This window comes from Stenella coeruleoalba (genome assembly GCF_951394435.1).
Source record: "Stenella coeruleoalba genome assembly, chromosome: 5".
NCBI lineage: Eukaryota > Metazoa > Chordata > Mammalia > Artiodactyla > Delphinidae > Stenella > Stenella coeruleoalba.
Genome location: NC_137150.1, coordinates 42,261,411 through 42,278,260, shown reverse-complemented (window position 1 = coordinate 42,278,260; position 16,850 = coordinate 42,261,411). Strand labels below are relative to the sequence as shown.

The following is a 16,850-nucleotide window of genomic DNA, read 5'->3' as shown; positions in this document are numbered from 1 at the left end:
CCAAAATATATAAAGTCATGCAACTCAATAGCCAAAAACCCCAAACAATCTGATCAAAAAATGACAGAGGATCTGAACAGAACTTTTTCCAGAGAAGACAACAGATGGTCAACAGGTAGATGGAAAGGTGCTCAACATCAGTAATCATCAGGGAAATACAAATCAAAACCATAATGAGATAACACTTTATACCTGTCAAAATGGCTATCATCAAAATGATAAAAAATAACAAGTGTTAATGAGGGTGTGGAGAAAAGGGAACCCTTATGCACTGTTGGTGGGAATGTAAATTGGTTTAGCCATTATGAAACATGTAAAGTTTTCTCAAAAAATTAAACTAACTATATGACCCAGCAATCCACTTCTTGGGTATAAATCAGAAGGAAACAAAATCACTACCTCAGAGATATCTGCACTCCCATGTGCACTGCAGCATTGTTTACAATAACCAAGGCATAGAAACAACCTGTCTTCACTAATGAATGAGTGAATAAAGAACGTGGCATATACATACATATGTATATAAATATACAAATACGCACACACACATAAATTTAAATTGGAGGGGCTTCCCTGGTGGCGCAGTGATTGAGAATCTGCCTGCTAATGCAGGGGACACGGGTTCGAGCCCTGGTCTGGGAGGATCCCACATGCCGCCGAGCCCGTGAGCCACAACTACTGAGCCTGCACGTCTGGAGCCTGTGCTCGGCAACAAGAGAGGCCGCAATAGTGAGAGGCCCACGCACCGTGATGAAGAGTGGCCCCCGCTTGCCACAACTAGAGAAAGCCCTCGCACAGAAACGAAGACCCAACACAGCAAAAATTAATTAATTAATTAATGAACTCCTACCCCCAACATCTTCTTTAAAAAAAAAATTTTTAATTGGAATATTATTTGACCACACACACAAAAGAAATCCTGCTATTTACAACATTTGAGATGGAACTTAGACCGTTTCTCTCTTAAAGCAAGAGACCTTTCCAACACGCTTAAGAACTACAGTTTTTGCTGAAAGCCCTGTACCTCCAGTAAGTTTAGTTAACCTGGGAAGGGACCCCTTCTGTTACAAGCCACTTGCTCTATTGGCAGAACAGTCATCATCGATTATCTATTTCCTCTGATAGTTTTCTCCTGCTGATCTCCTCTGAAACCATAAATATTTTTAAATGGTATAAAAGTAATTAATGAAAACCTACTTACTGTACAAAAAAAAGTATTCAAAGAACGCAGGTAAAGACAAAGACCCCTTTGACCACAACTTACAAAGTCTTCCTTTTAAAATTTTATTCTGCATCTAAAGACATAAGTAATCCTAATGCCTTTCTTGCTAATAAACAGTATGACTTTTTTTCTTAGAGTCTTCTCAGAACTTTTAAACTCATTTTTAAGACTTTGAAAAGAAGCTATAGACACCTTAACACCTCTCATCTATCCATCCATTGATTTATTATTATAAAAAATTATTTATTCAGTGGCTCTTTTGTTTGAGACCCTGTGTGGTACACTGAAGATAACACAGTGAATACATGAGGCATGTTACCTGTCCTTAGGCGCTTACTACCTAATGGAAGAGGTAGGTATAGAATGAGTAATTTATCTGCCCCATAAAATTATCTCAAATTTGAATTTACCAGATCTGCATGTGGATAAGTCTTCCATCCTTATTTATGTTGTTCCTAATTTATTCTACCAGAAATGACCAAATATGAATGCTGAGAGTAAAGTAGCCCAGGTAACATGATTCTTCAAAGCCAGAGGCAAACAAATATAACCATATTTCTTAGTTCATACTGTATAGAATTTGAGTTTTACTGGGGTCTTATTGAAATTAAAATGCCTCCATCTTGAAATACATCAAACATGGAGTCAGAATAATGGAGTGAACCTTGGAGATTACCTATACCATTTGTCCACTGTGATAATTGTGATAAATCTTCAACATAGATAGTATATGTGTGTATCTCCAGATATAAGGAATTTACAAACTTACAAGGGAATCAGTTCCACTGCTAAATGGATCTTAGTTTCCAAACTGAATGGAAATATATTTCCCTATGACTTCTGTCCATTTTCCCATTTAAATTATTTGAATTCATATAAAATAAACCTACTCTTCTTCTATTAATATTCTTCAGACTCTTAAACATGTCAGGAAGCAACACCACATGAATATGGTCATGCTTTGGCATAGCCAAGGATGACTAAGCAAATACTACTGGCAAATACTACTTGGGTTAAAAGATTTATGAATGGCAAACAAGTCTTGAAAGTTAAAGACAGAGGTATCTCCCCTGTAGACATTTATTTATATTTCAAAAGGTAATATATCCACGGATCATCACCATCTCTCCAGAGATGGTTTACATTGTTCACATTACAGAGCAAAGCTCTGTATTCACCGCCATCCGCCGTTCCTCCCTCCCTCTCTCTCCATCCTCCTAGAGTTGAGGAGGAACAGCTGTGCCACGAGCCTCTAAATAAGCCCAGAGATTCATAATTTTGGAGTTCCTGTCCCTATTGTTTGTGCAGGTGACATCTTCTTTCATTACTTTACCCTATGGGGCGTTGGGAGGTAGTGAACTGATTAAAATATTCCGTGAGTAATTAAAAGATCATCTCTGAGCCAGAAACCTCTTATTTCCTGCCAGAATGAAATAAATAAATGCAGATATAACGATTTAGCAAAAGATAGCTATTATTAAGAAGGCCCAACATCAAGCTAATTATCAATCCCCTCAGCGCATTAATAATTGTTCACTATTAATATGCCAGTTTGCCACTGTCTTCCATAAAATAGGCCCCTGGAATAAAACAATAACTAAGATATAGGAAATTATATTTTAATCTTCTTAATCCAACTTCACATGTTTGTATTAGTATATGAAAAAGGATACAATGCAAAGAAAACCTTTCTCTATGTCTTTGGTTGAAAAGACATGACATTAGTCTTCCTTAGACCACCTAAATTCACTTGAAAACCTGTCCCCAGCCTTCTGCTAGTCTGACTGTGTATGTCTCCTATTAGATATTCCTTGGCAAGGACTTCCCTAGCGGTCCAGTGGTTAAGACTCTGTGCTTCCAATGCAGGGGGTGCGGGTTCAATCCCTGTTTGGGGCACTAAGATCCCACATGCCACGCGTCACAGCCAAAAAAAAAAAAAAAAAAAAAGAGAGCAAGAAACATATTCCTTGGCAGTCTTGAAATCCTGCCAGTAGACTGCCGGAAGAGTCCACAGCATTCTGAGTAACAGTAGTGTCTCAGGAGAGTGAAAGTAGGTCCTAACATCTGGTTTCAAGTTGTCTTCAGATATGATCACATAAAATAAACTGAATTATGAATTAAACTTTTAAGTCAAGTTATCCATTTGTGCAAAGTGAACTCTGTATGCAATAGTGAATGTTATGGGGGGGCAGTATTTAGAACACTTGTCCTATTTAACGTAAGGAAAATAAAGTCAAAGTCTGTCTAAAATCTTAGAGTATGTGATATAACTTTGGATTCTCAAAAGCTAAGAATTTAGACAAATATCAAAAGGTTTGGCTAACTACTACATGTAATAATCATTTTTGAGCATAAACTCTTTTGATGTGAACATTTTTATGTCTCCTAGAAACATTTTAAGATGTTTCCTGGTCTGGCACATCAGGTGCTATCTCTTAAACGTTTACAGCTCTGTAGGAGACAATTTACTAAACAGTCATGTATTGTCTGCAGTAAAGAGAAATTTGAATAAGCAGAAAGCCATCTTTTACTTTTTTTTTTTTTTTTTTGCGGTACACGGGCCTCTCACTGTTGTGGCCTCTCCCGTCGCGGAGCACAGGCTCCGGACGTGCAGGCTCAGCAGCCACGGCTCACGGGCCCAGCCTCTCTGCGGCACGTGGGATCTTCCCGGACCGGGGCACGAACCCGTGTCCCCTGCATTGGCAGGCGGACTCAACCACTGCGCCACCAGGGAAGCCCAGAAAGCCATCTTTTTAAAATAAATTTTCTATTAGAAAAATGTGCTCACTTCTTACATGATCTTTTACTTACCTGACCAATTTGACTTCCCTATTTTCCTTTAAAAGATGCACATTATGTGCTATAAATAACCTAGCCTATAAACCTTCAGAGATATGATTAAATATCTTTTTTAAAGCAGTTATATGAGGCTTCCCTGGTGGCACAGTGGATAAGACTCCACGCTCTCAATGCAGGGGGGCCGGGCTTGATCCCTGGTCAGGGAACTAGATCCCACATGCATGCTGCAACTAAGAGTTCCTCATGCCCCAACTAAGAAGCCCTGGAGCTGCACCTAAGGAGGCTGCCTGCTGCAACTAAGACCCGGTGCAACTAAACAAATAAATATATATTTTTAAAAAGCAGTTATAATCCTAGGACTTCTATTTTAACCACTGTCCAAGACAATTTGAAATTTTAAAGTTAATTCTTTTCCTTTAACAAAAATTATCAACAAGGATTAATTCACATAGTTACTACAAAATAAAATGGATCACATGTTTTACGTATAAATAAAGATACTCAAAGCAATGCATCTTTGCTCCTCTTTCTCAAATTTCTCACATCTCTCAAGCCTGGCTTTATTCTAAACAGAGGGAGCAATTTCATTATTTTAACTGGTAATGTCATTCCTCTCAGACTTGCCGCCATTCATTATTTCTATTCTAGTGTTCTTTTTAGAATTTTGCATTTGGGACTGAACAGCTTTCAAAAAGAGAAACGTCGTGTCTGATCAACGGGCTCCTTTCTTTCATGCCCTGGTTTACAGGCTACAACAGTACTTCATGGGCTTTTACCTAGCAAATGCACTGCTCCTTGCATCTGGCAACAGTCCACACATCAAATGCCAGCAACTCCCAGGTAGCCTTGGATTGTCAGCTAATTTCTGCTACAAATGATTGCTACAGTGGGTTTCTTCCATTAATTATGCTTAAGAACAAGTTCATTGTCAGCACGGTTTTACAAGGAACTTTTTCCAAAGGTTGCTCAGTTGTATTAAAGCCCCTTTGCACTCTGCTGTTACTGAAACCCCGTGGTACTCACCTGGGGAGGCGCTCCGCAGCGGTGCATGTCTCCCGTCTTCCATGGCTGCTGATCCATGTACTGAAGTGACAACGTGGCATAGGAATCCCAGCCTTTCTAAGAACCATCCTGCTTGATTTCTTTTTATTTTTCAAGAGGAGGCACTATGGAGGAAAAATACTGGATGAGATTCTTATTATCACTTTCACTATTACTCTTAACAGTCTCTGAACATTATTCCCTAATATGTGTTTTCCTGCGATGACTCCCCCGACCCAACAGCAACAACAAAAAGTCAACAAAAATAAACAAACAGAAAACAGTGGCTGAGCACCTACATCAGCACTTTTAAGACAGCTCAAATTAGTTTAGCTCTAGCTCAAAAAACACTTCACTGTTTCAGGTTGTTAACCACGAGGTCATAAAATGAAGCGTGTTTACTGTCATTTCGCAAAAGTCACTTCTTCCTTTAGGAATTTGGCACTGAAGAATTTCAAAGATACCAGTGTGGGATTGTTATCATGCACCAGCCAAAGCTGTCAGGCCTCATTACCTCCAAGACAAAAATTACAGACTGATGTATTAAACACTTGAATAGAAACACTCAGGGCACCCTCTCTGTTCTGTGGTAATGGGATGACACCAGCAGCCTGCAAGCTGAACTGCAGTCGTTTCCCCTCCCCCTTTGCAACGCAGTGCACAGAAGTGGAGAGATGATAAACATCCAAGTTAAAATCGAATTGCTGGATTTATTGCTAGCAGCACCAGCGGTGCGGCTGTTCTGGTGAAGGCAGTGCATTCATTTTCACAAACCCCATTGCAAGGGGTCTGTCAGGAAGCAAACATACTTCTTATCTGGATGAATATTAGCATAGCAGCTCCCAGCCCCAATTTACCTTTTACAAAGGGAACTAGAAGTCAATTTTGAGGAGTTTGTTCTGATTCTATAAAATAAATTGCTTTCAGTGATTATATAAGGATATCGTCCTGGCTGAAGTGGACTGATTTTTTTTTTTTTTTTTACTATTTTTAATATTCTAGTCACTTTTTAAAAATTCACTTTTGTTTCTCTATGAACTTTATACTTCCAGACCTTACAGGTAAATCCTTGAACATATTGTTTATCTCCAAACGGACTGATGAGGTCACGTTTTAAAATCCATCCCACTGACGGTGATGGTGAACTTTCCCTCCGCCTGCTTATGCAGCTGTCATATACACCTGGCCAATGAAGAACTCAAAATTATTTCTTCCTGCCCGAAGAATTTAAGCTGTGAACTCCAGCCTCACTGCCCTAAATCGTCAATGTTTAAGGTGGACACCTGTGAGATCTAGGCTGGCAAAAGGGAAGTGATGGAGCTTAAATGTACAACAAATAGGTTGGTCTTTCTCTGCACAGTGCACAGAGAATAAGAGCTTTGTCCTGAGCTGGAAGGAGTCATTCTCTTACCTTGACCAGGCAGATGCCTGAGCGGGCCACTCATATTTCCAACCTGGAAATTTCTAAAATTGTCAAACCGTGAAAAACTTGCAAGAAAGCTTAGATCATTTGGGAGAATAAAACAAAAGAGGAAGAATGTAAGCTCTGGTGTGAGACTGACCTGGTGGGAATAATGGCTTTACTACTTAACCAGCTGGGTGACCTTGGGCAAGTTTCCTAATCTCAGTTTCCCCTTCCATAATACGGGGGAAAATATGCCTATTTTATAGGGTTGTTGGGAGGAGTAAAAACTATAATGTATGAAAGTCACAGCATGGAATTAGAAAAGAACACAGCATGGTACCTTAGAAAAATTTAATGGGTGTTAGAGGTTATTATTATTTGATTGCAAATAACTGTTTTAATTCATCTATTGAATATTTTTATTTGCTAAAATGTTATGAGCTTTATAGTCACAGAATAAAAATCTAGGCTATGCCACCTACTTACAGCAATGTTTTCTAGGATTATTGTCTCCCCCCTCCTCTTTTAAGGTTGATCAATTACATTAAATGCCTGCTCAGCTATGAACAGCTTACAAGTCATAACTGTGAGTCTTTGGGTGAGTATGTGAGATTGAGCTCCCACAGACATGTGGACATAAGTTGCAACCTTCCTTAACCACCCCTCAACTTCTCCCAGTTGTGAACTGATCAGAATTCAAATAAAATACTTTTTCCACTCATGTTCTAGTCCAATATCTCATTTCTGCTATCATAACACAGTACACATACAGAGTGTAATTTAACCTAACACATTTTTTTCTTAATTGAGCACCTGTGATGACCAGTGCACCATATGTAAGGGGCTGGAATAGATTATCAGAATATAGCCTCTTCCTTCCAAGAGGGTTCATTCTAGAAGGGTGAAATAAAATGACACCCAAATGACTGAAATAGAAGATGAGATGGCATGTGAGAAAAATAAAAATCCTTAGGAATTATTATATACCAAGGGGATGAGAAACAGCTTCTATGAAATGGCATTTGGCATAAGCCTTGATGTATGCTTAGGCTCTCATTAAATTGGAAAAAATGGGATGGGTTTGGTGGGGGGGGGGAAGAATAGGTACAAAAGAAAGGACAATTCAGGCAGCGGAAAATTTATGTATAGGGAACTGTAGATGTAAATCATATTGTAAAGGATCTTAAATGCTTAAGTAAGATTTGGTCCTGAAATTGTAAGCAATGTTAAATACTAGAAGTGTTTGAACAAGAAATAACTTTTTTTTTTGCCTTAAAAAGATAAATCTGGTAGCAATGTGAAAGTAATATTGTAATGGAGATTGATGAGATATTAGGACATCAATAGAATTCTATTTCAGGAAATAATTAACAAGGGCCTGAACCATAAGCCCCCAGGTGGTACTACGCAGTTCTCTGGATAAAATATCTATTACAGAACTTTGTTCAGTTAGGTGCTTAATTTTGAAGGGGGTGGATGCGTTCATAATAAATAGCCTGGCCATCTCTTCCTTTCACGAATGCTAACTCCTTATCACATTCTCTTTCCCATATACTGATGGAATAGCCTAAGATGGCCACTCTGTCTTACCCTGTCCCTTCAACACAGCACTAGGAGCTGGGCATTGTACCCTCTGCTTTGCATTAGGAGCCGGGCATGGTACCCTCTGCTTTTCTGCACTGCAGAGGAAATGGGGATCAGAGATCAGGCCTATAACTGACTCCATCCCCACAGGCTCTTTTCTGAGCTGTTATTACAGGCTGTGTAAGGCCACAGGCAGCCATGAAATATGTCTCCTTTTCTCCATTCCTGGGAAAATAACCAAAATTTTCTACTTTTATAAAGCACTTTTTCTCCAATGGACTCACAATGTGCTTTTAATAATCCTTTCAATCACCCTCTGAAGGAACATTTTATACAAGAATCATCATGCTGTCTTTACAGATTGGGAAAACTGAGCAGAGAGATTGAGTGTCTTGCCTGAGGCCATGTAGCAAGTTTATTTTAGAGCCAGGAATAATCATCTTTACTGTTTCTCCAATGCCTTAGCACAAGGCTGCATCATTGTGAGTACACTCCTTGTGAACTGTGTCAAAGGCAGTAAGTATTAATGATATGCGCGTTCTACATGCAGATAAATATAACCAATATTATGACTGTCATAGATGAAAACCAACTTCCCTAAGAGGAAAATCACTCGGTTGTACTCCTACCTCTCCCTTTTCCTCATATATATAACTTATTTATAAACTTCTTATTTAATCTATACTCAGCCTTTAAGCTTTTACTTATTTTATCCAATTCCTCACCAAAACTAAAGTCTGCACAGTTTAAGATCCTACCCAATGGAACAGCATGCTTCTCAGAATCACATAATATACTTTTTCTTACCTTCTGGTTCTCACAATAAAAAAGGACAAAAAATGTTGTAAGCCCCAGATATATTACTTAATGAATTTGGTAGTTATGTTAGCTAGAGAGGCTCTAGATCATAAGTAACAGGATACCCAACTACCAGGAATATAAACCATGAATTGTTTGTTCAATAAGAAGTGTGGATGTAGGTGGTCTCTGGATTGATTTAGCAACATAATGATGTCATCACGTACTCAGGCTCCTGGACTGCAGCCTTTTCCATAATGACTCTTCGTATTACCTTATTGTGGTAAGAGGGCTGCTTTGATAAGGCAGCAAATCCTTGTTCAAAAAGGGAAGAAGTGGTAAGTGGTAGTACCAGCAACCATCAGGTATCTATCTCCTTCATCAGGAAATAAGAATCTTTACCAGAAGCTTTCTAGAAGAATTTTTTTCCTGTCTCATTGACTAGACCTAGATCATGAGGCCACCTCTAGCTTAAAGAAAAGCTGGAAAAAGATTATCTTGGCTTTACAAACAAGAGGAAGAAAGAAAAATGGGGATGGAAACCAGGTGTCAATCACAATTCTTATGTCAATGGAGATTTGTAAAACAGTATACAAGTTCTTGACTTTATTTTTGTAAAGCTACTTTTTGGGTAAAGCAAAATAATAATCAGAAAGAAATCAGAGAAATGAAGGAAGTAAGGGTAATGGAGAAATGCTGAAGTGAAATGACTTAACGAGAGACAGAGAGAGACATTTGATGTAATTGGATAAGCTAAAAGGTGTCTTTTATGAGAACAATTCTGATACGCTTTTGAAATATTCTGTGAAAATCACACAGAGAAATGGGGCATGTAATTCAGCTTATCTGAGCTCACAATTTGAGCTCTTAAATTTTTACTCCTCCTTTAATAATAATGTCATGGCCAGGATCATTTTTTTTTTAATTGGAGTATAATTGCTTCACAATGTTGTGTTAGTTTCTGCTGTACAATGAAGTGAATCAGCTATATGTATACATATATCTCCTCCCTCTTGGACTTCCCTCCCACCCACCCCCATCCCACCCATCTAGGTCATCACAGAGCACCGAGCTGAGCTTTCTGTGCTATGCAGCAGGTTCCCACCAGCTATCAGATAGTTTCATGTGGTATTACGTATACCCTTTCCATAGAATAACGCTTAACTTGTCCATCATTCGGGAAAACATTGGAAATGAATATAGAAAAGCTCACTTAATTTTCTTGTTTACAATATCTGCTTCAAGTATACCTAAGAGGTTCTTGATATCTAGGCATGACTGGGGCCTCAGCAGAAAATTGAGTTTTCTGCCTACAGACCCTAGGAGTCAAGAATTTTCCCCTGGGTGGCCCTAGCTCAAGGACTGACCAATTCATCAGCATTCAACAAAACTCCAATTGGCAGCAGTGCAAGGCATAGCAAGAAAGCATTTTAAATGGCACCTCAGAGTTGATAATGTAATAATTTCCAATTGCTACTGCCACTCTGCTGTATGTATTTTAAGTAAAAGTAGCTTATTTTTCAGCCATGTCCTTTAGCAAGTCAATCTAGAGTGGCACCAGGTTATAAATTTAGTAGATAAAATAAGTAATGTTGTCCATTGTGATGTCTTGATGCCAGGCACAAAAAATGCTCTTTCTCATTTTCCTAAGGTCCAGTAAGTGCTAAGTGTTCTCCCTGGTAGGGAGAAATTGGGCTGAACTGCTGATCCTCTAAGCTGTTTGTATCTACTCCTCTGATCATCAGCAACAAGGTAACAAACCTGTATGGATCAATTCTAATGTGTCACATCCCGTACTAAGTACTTCATGTGTCTCTTATTCCTCACAATAATGAAGGTTAAAGATACCAGGTAACTTTTCTACAAATAATCCACCTTGTCATTTGTCACAAGGGCTAGCTTTAAGATCAGTTATGTAATCAGTCTGTTTCTACCAAAGCCACTCTACTGCATACCAATACTCTATAAGAAAGCTTTCTTTCTGTATTCTAGCCTTCTAGGGACACTAGAACCCTCTCAGTCCAGAAGACAAAGGCCCATCTAATGTAAGAATATGTTTCAGATAGTATAGGGCTTTTGCCATAGTGCAGATTCCTAATAAAGCGTTATTCAGTTGAAATGCACTCTTTAGCTGCTTGTGTATCTTTTTAAATCTTCCAACAAGCCTGGTCTTCTTAAAATAATAATGAATGCAGAGGAATGGAGGGACAGGGGCAGTTCAAGTCACTGTCACCAGGAAGCCTTACAGACTGTCTGCCATGAGGTATATTCTCTAACAATGCAGACCCATGGTTATGGGAAACCAAGTGGAGTCAAACAGTTCATAGCTTAATTGCCTCCTAAGTTTTTATAGCACCAAGAAAAGGCTTGACCCTACCAAGCAAGCTGGCAGGAAAATATGTCTTCTGAAAACCTTCTGACCTTGAAGCACTCATCTCAGAAAATTTCTTCCACCCATAGGCAGACATGTTTATCTATCATCCTGTGTGTGAAAGAAAATGAATCTATGAAGACAAGTTTCACTAAAAGAATTATAGATTTTAAAAAAAAAACCCACAAAATACTTGGGTGCATTTGCAGCCCATTTCTTATTTCCAAAGGAATCTCATGGGAAAAGCCGTAGAAAATGCCACAGTGATAGTATTTCCAGGGCTTAATTCCCTAGCTATCTATACATCCAAAGGATATGTGGCTTCTAAGGAATATCTGAGTGCCAAACAGCAATTAATATTCATTTTCAAAACAGTATAAAAGTTTCAACAAATAATGGCTCAGGTTTCTCAAAATAATATTAACTTATTAAAGTACCCATTCATTATTTTTATGAGATTTTGTATCTCTTGTTCTTCACCTTTAAAAAATACTTTTAAAAAATGCCATGTCCCTGTGTACCCACACACATACACTCACACATATAAGTATCTATTTAGCTAAAAGAGCAATATTTTGGAAGTCCTAGTTGTGCTACTTCTGGTGATATGATGTCTTGCAGTCACATTTTACCTGATTCGACTGCTTCTCCTCTTATGTAAAACTGAGATAGCAGTACTGTCTACATTTGATTGTCATTATTCGAGGTAGATATGTTCTATACAGTTGCCACAAACACTAAAGGAGCAAATAGTGTACTAATGCTCCTAGTGAAAATACAGGGTTTGGTTGCTGTGAGTCTGGTCACACTTCCATCAACCAATGAATATTAAACTTTTTATGTCTGTTTCTGTTTAAAGATACCTGATTGAATATACACTGATGATTCATCGACTTTGAACTTATGGACAACACCACTCTAATGTCTGAGTGAAGCTTTTCTAACACATATTTTTCTCCATAAGGCACATCACAACCTTCTTGTAGTTAGGAATAGTAGACAGCACTGTGCTTGTTTTCCATATGAAACAGCAAAATCACCAACTAAAAGCACAAAGGTGTGAAACACATGATACAAAATGAAATAGACCTCAAAAGGGATGTTTGTTTCCTCATGTTTTCTCATGTTTCCATCTGAGAGCCAAAACCAGAAGGCAGGGCGTAGTCTTGATCAGCCTCAGCTGGGAATGGTAGGCTGGGGCAACTAAAATTTTTACCACTACATGAATGTCTGTGAATGGCCTTCAAAGTGCTAAGAGTATTAACTTTGGGGTTGCAAATAAATTTTAGCAAGTAGGTGAATGTGCAAACACAGAACTGGCTAATAATGAGGATTAACTATACTTGGGAATGTTAAAAATCAAATTCTACTTTCCTTAGGTATAAGTCTTTAGATTAAATAGAAGTCCTGGAAGTTATCTGTCATTAACAGGCCAAAGGTGTGTAGACCTCCTGCTCTAATTTTTGTATGATCCTAGGTCTCAGAAGATGAAGAGGGCTAACAGGCACGTGAAAAGATGCTCAACATCACTAATTATTATAGAAATGCAAATCAAAACAACGAGATATCACTTCACACCTATCAGAATGACCATCATCAAAAATTCTACAAATAACAAATGTTGGCAAGGATGTGGAGAAAAGGAAACCCTCCTATACTGTTGATGGGAATGTAAATTGGTACAGCCACTGTGGAGAACTGTATGGAGGTTCCTTAAAAAACTAAAAATAGACCTACCATATGATCCAGCAATCGTACTCCAGGGCATATATCTGTAGAAAACCATAATTCTAAAAGATACATGCACCCCAATGTTTATTGCTGCACTATTCACAATAGCCAAGACATGGAAGCAACCTAAATGTCCATCGACAGATGAATAAAGAAGATGTGAGATATATACACACACACACACACACACACATGCACACACACAAATGGAATATTACTCAGCCATAAAAAAGAAATAATGCCATTTGCAGCAACATGGATGGACCTACAGATTACCATACTAAGTGAAATAAGCCAGAGAAAGACAAATATCATATGATATCACTTATATGTGGAATCTAAAAAAAAAGAAAACGACACAAATGAACTTATTTACAAAACAGAAATAGATCCACAGACATAGAAAACAAACTTATGGTTACCAAAGGGGAAAGGAGGGGGGATAAATTAGGGGCTTGAGATTAACAGATACACACTAATATATATAAAATATATAACCAACAAGGACCTACTGTATAGCACAGGGAACTATACTCAATATTGTGTAATAACCTATAAGGGAAACGAATCTGAAAAAGATTTTATATATATATATAGAGAGAGAGAGAGAGAGAAAAAAAAAACAAATCATTTTGTGGTACACCTGAATCTAACACAACATTGTAAGTCAACTATACTTCAATAAAAAAAAATACCGAATCACTATGTTATATACCTGAAACTAATATAATATTGTAAATCAACTATACTTCAATTTTAAAAAATGAATATGAAGAGAAGGCAGGCTCCAACAAAGACTGATGAAGATGCTGATTTGCAAGGGTCCAAGGAGCCAAAGCTAGAACAAAAAGGCTGATTCTGAATTGTTTATGTCATGTTGGTTCTAAATGACTTTCATTCATTTATTCAGCAAACAATTTAATATCATAGGAAATTTGTCAGGCAGCAGGTACAAAAAAAGAATACAATACAGCCACTCCCTTCCGAGACTGTTCTCAGCTTCTTGGGGAATGTACATAGGCCAGACTTTTGTAGCTCTGTCTGCTCACGCAGGAAATGGAAATGCAGGCTTGTATTTGCTTCCATGTTTATCTTCTCAGACTAGTCTGTACTCCTGGGCAGATCACACTGGGAAAGTGGGGTGAAGATTAAAGCCAAACAATGAGTATCCCTCCTCCCCTGAGGATTAGTAGAGGCTGAAACGCATGTGAGAGCAAGAGAGAAATTGTCAAGAGTATATTCGTGTTACCCCATTATTACTGATGATGGGAACAAAGTTACATCATTATAAGTCACTAGGTTCATGTTGTTTTCTTTGAATGAACAACCATTTTGAAGAAGCACCATAGATTGACTTTTAGAAGGCTAATTTTTTTATGACATGCTGAAAATGGCTGGCATGTGCTCTCCCCTGTAGTTTAAGGATTTCAGACCATCAATACAACCAGATAACAAAGCATTTATCATACCTCTGCTAACAGAAAGTAAGTTGAAATTCAACACTGCTACAAATAATTTATATTCCTAGAACTGAATTTTTAATGTATAAAATTAAGAAACAGCAACACAAGTTCATTTGTAGATGATCTGAGTCTGAACGTACTGCATTGAAAGTGATTCACATCTTCTCAAACTCGCATTGTCAATGGTGGTAGCATCATCAATCATTCCAGTCAGTATGTGACAGAAAAGAGTTTTAAATCATATCTTAAAGTCAGTTTTTCATCATCCTTTTCTTAACCCTAACTATCCAGTTCTCAAGAGTTGGATATTGTGCATAGTTTTATCCTTATTTTAACTGTGTTCTATTTTAACTGGTTTTAGGATATTCATTGTAACCTATCATTAATTCCATCTTTTCTTCTTGATAATATAAAAAAAGTGAACTGGTAACAGAGGAAGTAAGTGTCCCATTTCTTCTCATGTTAAGAGAGTGCTGGCACATTTGTAGGTTCTCTGCACATGGGAATAGCATTTCTCACTTTGGTAAATATTCAAATTCTGAGGAGAAGAGTTCAAATCAGAAATCATGGGACTATAGCTTTATCATGGCAATACCGTTAGCACATGTTCACCTACACACCATTCAGTATGTAAGCATTTATTGAGGGTCTGCTACTTTCTAGGTACTGTGCTGAAATAATGCTGCTATTAGGAAACCACTGGACTACACTGCCTAATTTGAATAGATACCAGGTGGAGTTTCATCTTGTGTTCAATGATTAATACTGCCACATATACCTCACCTAAAATGGAAGAATGGAAAGGAAAGTCACATTTTGAGTGCTGACTATATGTTGGACACCATATCAGAAGTTTTTACAAGTGATCTCATTTAATCCTCATATTAACCGTGAAAGGAAGGTCATCCAAACTTCACTGATGAAGAAGGTGAGTCTCAAAGAGAATCAACACATTTGACCAGTGACATGCAAGTTTACAGTGGTAGAGCTGGAAATGAAATCCAGTTTAATCTGAACTCTACTCCATTCCATTCTTCTTTGGTCTTTGGAGTTATGAAGACTTCCCTATCTTCAGGAATCCACTAAAGCAGATACCCTTAAGGGGACCATACCCCATGTTCCTACCAAGGAGGGGATGCCTTCATTTTCAGTCAGTGCTTCAAGAAGAATCCGCTGTCACCTGTATGCTAGAATAAAAGCCAAGAATGGCATCATAGCTGGATGACAGATCAAGGGCCTAAGGTAAAGAAAATTTAAAGTTCTCTTATTTCCACTGTTACCAAAGGCCAGCCTGGTCTATAATTCTTCTTTCCTGATATTTTCTTACAGTGGATTTACCAGAAACAGATACATTGATGAGCTATATAAACCTATAAAATTCCTGAGGAAAAAAAATGGTGTTTGCCCCCTTTTGGAATACTGACATACATAACTCCCAAAGTCCCTGGGAAATAATAGGTGATCGTATTTCTCACGTGCTTATATCTCTTTTGTTTCATTGATTGCAAATGGCTTTGAGTCTAGACTCCCCAATGAATTCTCCAAGTGTTTTTCTTCTGTGTAAAACATGAAATTGTCAAGCGTACAGGACTACACAGTTCACTGAAGTCATTGATTCCTGCATTTATTTCTTCCAGATTTCAAATCTATTTTTCATGCTGCTTGTCATAGGGTTGACATGTGTCACAAGATGCTACTGAAGTGATGCATAACCATCAGACAAAATTTTCAAAGAATAGTACATTTTAAATGCCTCTCTGTTTAGTTTGATGTACTCAGAAAATGGCCAAAAAATCAACATTTATGGGAGTAATATAAAGAAAACAAAGGTATTTCTAATTCAGACCCAGAAAAGCTAATAAATAACAAAAATCAAAGAGAGAGTTTCCAGCTGACTTTAAATGCACTTATTAAAATATCATTGAAAGGGTTGGTTGCTGATATCCTTTCAACTCTCTTCTTGATATCTTACAGTCTTGGATTTCGGTCCCCTCGGATTCTTATTTAATTGTGGTGCTGATTTTCTCTGAGCTATTGGGAGATCCCTTCATTTACTAAGGATCCATTTTTCTCATCTTTTAAATCTTGCTTGTCCTCTGGAAATTATTATCAGCCAAAGGAAATTAGAACAAGAAGAAGAAAGTCATCTTTATCCAATAGCACAACATTTACTCACATATTTCTGTATTAAGATGAATACATATATATATACTCTACATATATAGATAAAACAATATTACTGAGTTATATCAACAGAATAATGTTGGTACAAGGTAAGTGGCAGGCCTTACCATAGCGTGGTGACCCATGGTCTGGGTAAAAAATCTAGATAGACTACAGATCAAGAGAGCTAAGTCACCATCTCCGCTTCACTGTGGAGGTGCATAAAGTAAAAATAAAGATTCATCATGCCACACTGCCTTCTCTATCCTAACA

General features: G+C 37.8%; 1 long non-coding RNA gene across 2 annotated transcripts in view; it reads right to left on the bottom strand.

The window, feature by feature from the left end:
* LOC307187210 overlaps positions 1–16,850 on the bottom strand; it is a 219,448-nt gene that overhangs the window by 182,799 nt on the left and 19,799 nt on the right. For both annotated transcript variants that reach the window (XR_013828551.1, XR_013828552.1), the window contains exon 2: positions 5,045–5,187. This is a non-coding gene — a long non-coding RNA (uncharacterized lncRNA). The remainder of the gene's footprint in view (positions 1–5,044; positions 5,188–16,850) is intronic.